Source organism: Barbatula barbatula (genome assembly GCF_947034865.1).
Source record: "Barbatula barbatula genome assembly, chromosome: 15".
NCBI classification, from domain to species: domain Eukaryota; kingdom Metazoa; phylum Chordata; class Actinopteri; order Cypriniformes; family Nemacheilidae; genus Barbatula; species Barbatula barbatula.
The window spans coordinates 1693077-1699394 of record NC_136778.1 but is presented as its reverse complement, the minus strand read 5'-3'; positions in this window follow the sequence as shown (position 1 = coordinate 1699394).

The window sequence follows — 6318 nt, the reverse complement described above, 5'->3', positions numbered from 1 at the left end:
TTGGCGCTAAATAAAGATATTGGAGCACGGCAAAAGATCAATTACATAAATGTTCTTGAGACCGTGTGTGACGTCATTCTCCGTTGTGAACCAAAATAGTCTAATGTTTTAAATGGTTTATTGGGTTATGTCTGGCGGTCCGGATGCAACGAAGGCCCGTATCCGGACGCGGTCCGCCTATTGAGCATGACTGCACTAGAGGTTTGTCGAAACACAGGCTTTTTGTGTGCGTCTCTGAAGGGCATTATATTTTTAAGTTTTTGATAAAGCGCAAAGCACTTTAGTGATTCTCTTTAATTGCTGTTCTTTGAAAGAAGGTTCAATGGTTTCTGTCAGAGAAAAGTTCAAAAGTGTGGTCTAACGCTTCAGGCAGCATATTCACAGAATAACACAGAGTTTATGTCTGGACTACGGAGGAAGTGTCAGTTTGTCTACACATGGCTGCGTAACTCTCTACAGTAATTCGTTTTACTCATGGTCAAACGTCCAAAGAAAACTACATTTAACTGAAGATTTTTAAACACTAAACCTCCAACGCTTTCTTCTCTGTAGAGTCACAAGCTCTATAAAACAGACTTCCATCAGACAGACCATTTATCTCACGACGAACTTATCCGATATCTCACACATATTCTAAGTGTTAAAACCTCTGACATTCTTTCAGAAGATTAGACACCTTCACAATGAAAACATGTGTGTTACAAACGCATGTTTTATACGTCTCGAATGTAAAAATCATATTTATATAAACACTCAAAATTAATCGAAGTTAAATTCACTCTAAAGACGATAAAATATTGCAGACCGTATGCGCTTTTACACCAAGTGTTTGTGTCCTTTTTCTGTATAGTTTCTAAAAGCACCTCTGGATTAACAATATAATCAATAAACCTTCCACGAAAGCTTCTGTCTGCTAAAATAAAAACTACATCTGTTGTCATGACAGACGGCTTACCGCCTAACCTTCCTAAAGGTTGAACCTGTCTCATATGAGACACTGCAGCCTGTTGTGTCAAAATAACGACAAAAAAATGTATATGAAGGATTCAAATCAAAGAAATCAAACATACCTGTGTGTCAAAATGTGTTTCAATTGTTCAGTCATAAATAGCGATCGTGGATTATGCAGGTTTACCAGTCTGGTTTTGAGGTTTTGGAAACCATCTTTCCTCGCATTCTGCAATTCTCCACAAGATCTTGGTCTTACATTTTCTGACAAGGTTTGTTTTGATTTCCCCGAAAATGATAAAGTACAGTGACATCCCAGAAGAAAAGTGTATTGCTCAAGTTTGATGAGAAATGGGTTCATACTGATGCGATAAATAACACTGACTACCGATTGAAGACTTGACAAATCTGAGCTCAGTTTGAGACATTGCTGATAAACCAAACGAAGACATGTGTGAGATTTCCGTCTTTATTTCTATCTGAGACGCAGATGAGACTTCAGCAAACGCTTTCGTTACTCTCCATTGAATGTCATTGATGTCTCGGAGAAAAAGTTGCGATATTAAAGAGCTCTCATTTGTTATTTTTCTTTCTTTTGCGATGACTATCTCATCCCGAGGCTCTGATGGGGAAGAGCAACAGCATCATCATCACTTGACTAATAGCGTTTACTGTAGTTCTATTACATGTGAGGAACTGGAGGAGAGCAATGTTGCTAAGAGGAGTTGACCTTTGACCTCACCCAGCAGCAGTATTCAGTCAGACAGGCCTCTGGAGCGCTGTTAATTATTTCTTACTGATGGCATAATCCATCAAGTGAAAGCCAAGGACAGGAAATAAACGGGGAAGCGAGGAGAGAAGAATTTCATTAAGTGTCTGTGTGTTGACTTCCCCCGGAGAGAGACGACGCGACCTCTGCGACTCGCCTTCGGGCTCCGTGTCCCACCGCAGAGAGTTTGTCTGGTGAAGTCAGAAAAAAAAATACCCCCGTTTGTTCTGTATCTTAGAGGAAAATAACAATCGGTTAAACCAAATGTTGTGCATTGTGTCATTTTCTCACCATCACGTCGTTCCAAACGCGCGTGACTTACTTTCTTCTGTGGAGCGCAAGAGGAGATGCTGAGAGAAGACGATGGACGATGAGAGCTCCGCAGATGAGCCATTAAATCACCTCAGAAAAGTTATCAAAGTTACACAAATGCGCTCGATTCCAAGACTTTTTGGAATTGTAGACGTAGATAATGGAGAGTTATTCCATTTTGTAAGGCAGCTGCCCATTTAGGGAGAATATAACCACTTACCAGGTTTTGAGACCAAGCCAGAGAAAGAGAACAAGAGTCTATAGCCGTGTTATATTCAACACAGTGAGATTAGCAAACAGTGTTAGATAAGAGAGCCGGACGTTCATCTGTATTCACAACACGCCGTTGCAATGCAGAAATCCTTCAGCATGCTGGAACCGCGGCCTGTGATCCTGGCTGAGGTTAAAATGAAGATTACGCTCTATTCCAGCCCGTCTCTTTCAATGAACCTTATCCGCTTCACCTTTTCACGCACTCTATAAACTATTTTTCTCCCATTTTTAATGGTTTTAAAAGTTACAGAACGCAATAGTGACTTTTGGTCACTTTTGCAACCTGCAGTCCTGTTAAAACTGAAAACAAATGTCATTTTGGCTAGTTAAACACTGAGCTCTGGTTTGGTGTTCAACGTTCTTAAACACCATTTATAATGCCATTTTGAGTAAAGCTAAACATAACAGTTTTGGTCTTGCAGATCCACAATTTACAAAAAGAAGTTTATTCAAGTGTGTTATGTGTATAAAGTAAAGTCCCTTACGCAAATACGACAAGCGTTTACCAAATGAATGCCTCTCCCGGCTGTATGCAAAACTATCGCCTGCAGTCATTATAAAATGTACATTTTGGGGTATTATTGTGCAATAATACCATGTGTTGTGGTTTGATTTTCTTTTCAAAATGACGTGATAACTGTATATACTTACACATACACATACACACATATTCAGGCATTTCGAGCAAGTAATGTAAAGTGTTGATATCCGTTTCCGGAGTTCTTTGTATAAAGTTATCGTATGGCCTCAGGAGACTTGTTTGTAATACGTTTATACTGTGTTGTTCATTTTATTGGAGTTATTGGAGTTAGGTGCTCTTATAATATCTTTCAATCCATATACATTTATTAAAGCAGTAATACTTTCATAAATGCAAAAATAAATGCGTCTTTATCTGACTGCACAAAACGGCATGGGGTCGTTTTCACAACAATCGCTAGAGGGCGCTTTAATTTAAATCGTGGACTATTGTCGTAATAAGCTACGTGCACAAACAACCTTCTGATTCGTTTTTACTTGGAGGACAGTCTGAATTAAGAAATAGTTTGTTTAATAAAATGAACATACAAGAAAATCGTCTTTTATTTAATACAATGAAACATAATGCAAATGAATATGAACATAAATGAAATAAAACATAAATACTAAATAGTTATATTATTAACACAGACCGGAAGTTAACTGCAGTCCAGGCGCACACGTCCGATGAAATGGTCTACAGTGTGAAAAAAAATCCCGCCGCGAAAAAGATTCTCATGAACAAACTCCACACGGCTGCTGGAGAAGAATTTTCATTAGCTCAGGATTTCCGACAATTGAGTCCCGTGGGAGACACGGTAAGGAAAGTTTAGGGAACTATGGCACTTAATTGCGCAGCATTAACATGCAGCATCCAGAGATTCTCCCCAAAGAAATTAACAGGCTGCATGGGTGTGAAATATGCTAATGAAGTTTCTCACTGTTAACATTCACTCCGCTTACGGCACGAACTCTCGCTCCCTCCGAGGAGGAACGGCAGTCGCAAAGGTCTGATGGCGGCAACCCATCAGTCGGCAGACCGGCCCCAGAGCATCATGGGAAATGATTTATTCAGTAGCGCATGCCACAGTGTCGCTTTATCAACACTTAGTCCACTTCATCTACTCTGCCCGTTTATTGATTCATTCATGGCCCTTATTAAAGTTTCACAGACGAGCCAATTGTCCTTCGCCATCCCCAACTCTCCGGTTGATCTTTATCCGGCGTGGCCATACGCCGCTTTCGTAATATGTGCTGAATGGGATGGAAAAGTTCTCAAAACATCTCTGTGCGCCATGACACGCTCGATTGGGGATCATCATTATCTGCTGGGAAGTCTCACACACAAGGTTATCACAGTCTCAACTGGAAGAGTTAATGAGGGTCCAGACAGACATAATAACCGTCGTCATGGAGAAAATACTGTTAATGTTCGCCTGTCACGCGCAATATATAATCACCTCGCGACACTGGAGGCGTGAAGCTTGGCATGACTCTCGGGTTCCATTGTTTTCTGATACGTTACTGTGTTGCTTTACATAACTGATAAATCATTTTTCTTCGTTTCACAGTTGAGGATTTCTATAATGTCCACCAGAACATGTTCAACATATCCGTTAGCTCTTAGTTTCTATGAACAATGCTTGTAAGCTTAATTTAACTAACTATGCTGAGCTAAGATGAAATATTACAGGTGTTGACCACTGACAAGTATACGTGCTGTATTAAAAACGACAAAACTTTCCCAACTACAGCATGGCGCTAGCAAAGCCAAGGTCATGGGTTTGATCATGGAATGCAATGCACATACTCGGAAACAAATGTAAAGTACAACGCAATGTAAGTCGCTTTGAATAAAACCATAAATAAATTTGTAGTATTCTTGAAGTGAAATGTAACCTTATGGACAACAAACTAAATAATCTTTGTTGGCTGAACATAAATAGAGAACATAGATTGGTTGTTATATAATAAACAAATGTATTTGTCTTTCACTACAATTGCATGTGTTTTTCTCCCTCAGATAAACCAAACTTTGATCATGTAACTGTGTGAAAATTTGGTGTAGAGTTCATTTATACATGGTTGTGTCATGTACTTACACGTCAACATTGAACACACAAACCTCAACCATGGTAATAATCAAAAAGCATAATTCATTAAAAACTTGCAATATTGTTTGCTCAAAATACTCTGTTTTTTAAGTTGGTTAAACTTTCTGACGCATTTTGGCCAAAAACACGAGAATCAAAGTCAAGTCAACAAAATAATGTTTATTTAAAACATGTTTAGGCTAATTTTATTTAGTATATGCCAAACAATAATTTGACTCCTTTAACTAAAATATCTATGTTCAAGTAACTTATTGATCTTTTTTGCAGTGAAGTATTGAACTAGTAAAGTATCAGAATAACCCATAAATTCTCTTTTTAGGTTGCATAAACATAATAATAGTTGTGTACCTTTACTCACCTTTACTCAGCCTCCACACGAACTGCAGCATCCTTCACAACTTTCAACTTGGACTAACCAATAACTGTCCATGTATTGTGTCTAAAGAAAAGAATAATTTAAAAGAATTCTTGTTGTTCATTCTCTCCCTTGCTTACTCCAGCTTTAATCCTCCTAGTAGCATGGCCTTGTAAACTAACGGTAGTGTTAAGCGTGTTGACCAAATGTTTATATGTTCTCATACTTGGATAAAAGCGTCTGCCAAATGAATAAATGTAAATGCAATGTAAATGTACTTAACGTTTATCACTGTTTCTTAAAAGTATACTAATACAAAACGTATAAAATTGATAACGTGGTACATTGATATTATACTTAGGACTAAAGTATGCTTAAAATGTACTTGAACTTTACTGAATTAGACTAAATTGAAGAATACATTTGTGGAAGGGATATGTACTTTATCTGTTTAGCACAATATAAATAAAAGGGACTTGACATCATCATAAACGTATTTAAGACTCACAACAAGTGTAGATCATCACATTAACTGCAGAAATACAAACAAGTGACAGCCACAAAAGTCACAATCTATTATTTGACCTTTACCTCACATCACTTGCTTTTAAATGTCTAGCTCGAATAACGTGTTTAATGTGCATTAAAAAAAATAACACTTGCTTTCATTTGTGATAATGTGAGCGACATTTATGAGTGACATTTAGAAGTGTCCATACCTATCATTTCAATCACACGAAAACGGCAAAAAAGTCACCATGTTTCTGTGTAACGCAGCGCAGCGCAGAAGCAAAAACAAAAACCACAAGCCTCTCCGAGTAAGAAATATCACTTTCATTTGCATGCAATAATAGAAGTGAAACGCAACATTAGATGTCAGCGAGCTCTGCGGTCTCCTACACAAACACTGTGTGTTTCCCTGCGGGACCCGCTTCATTTCACTCTCAAAAATCTATTCCAGAAATTAGAACACTGTGTCTGGGTTTGTCTGAACATTCAAAGCCGATGCAACCATTAGGAGCTCAATA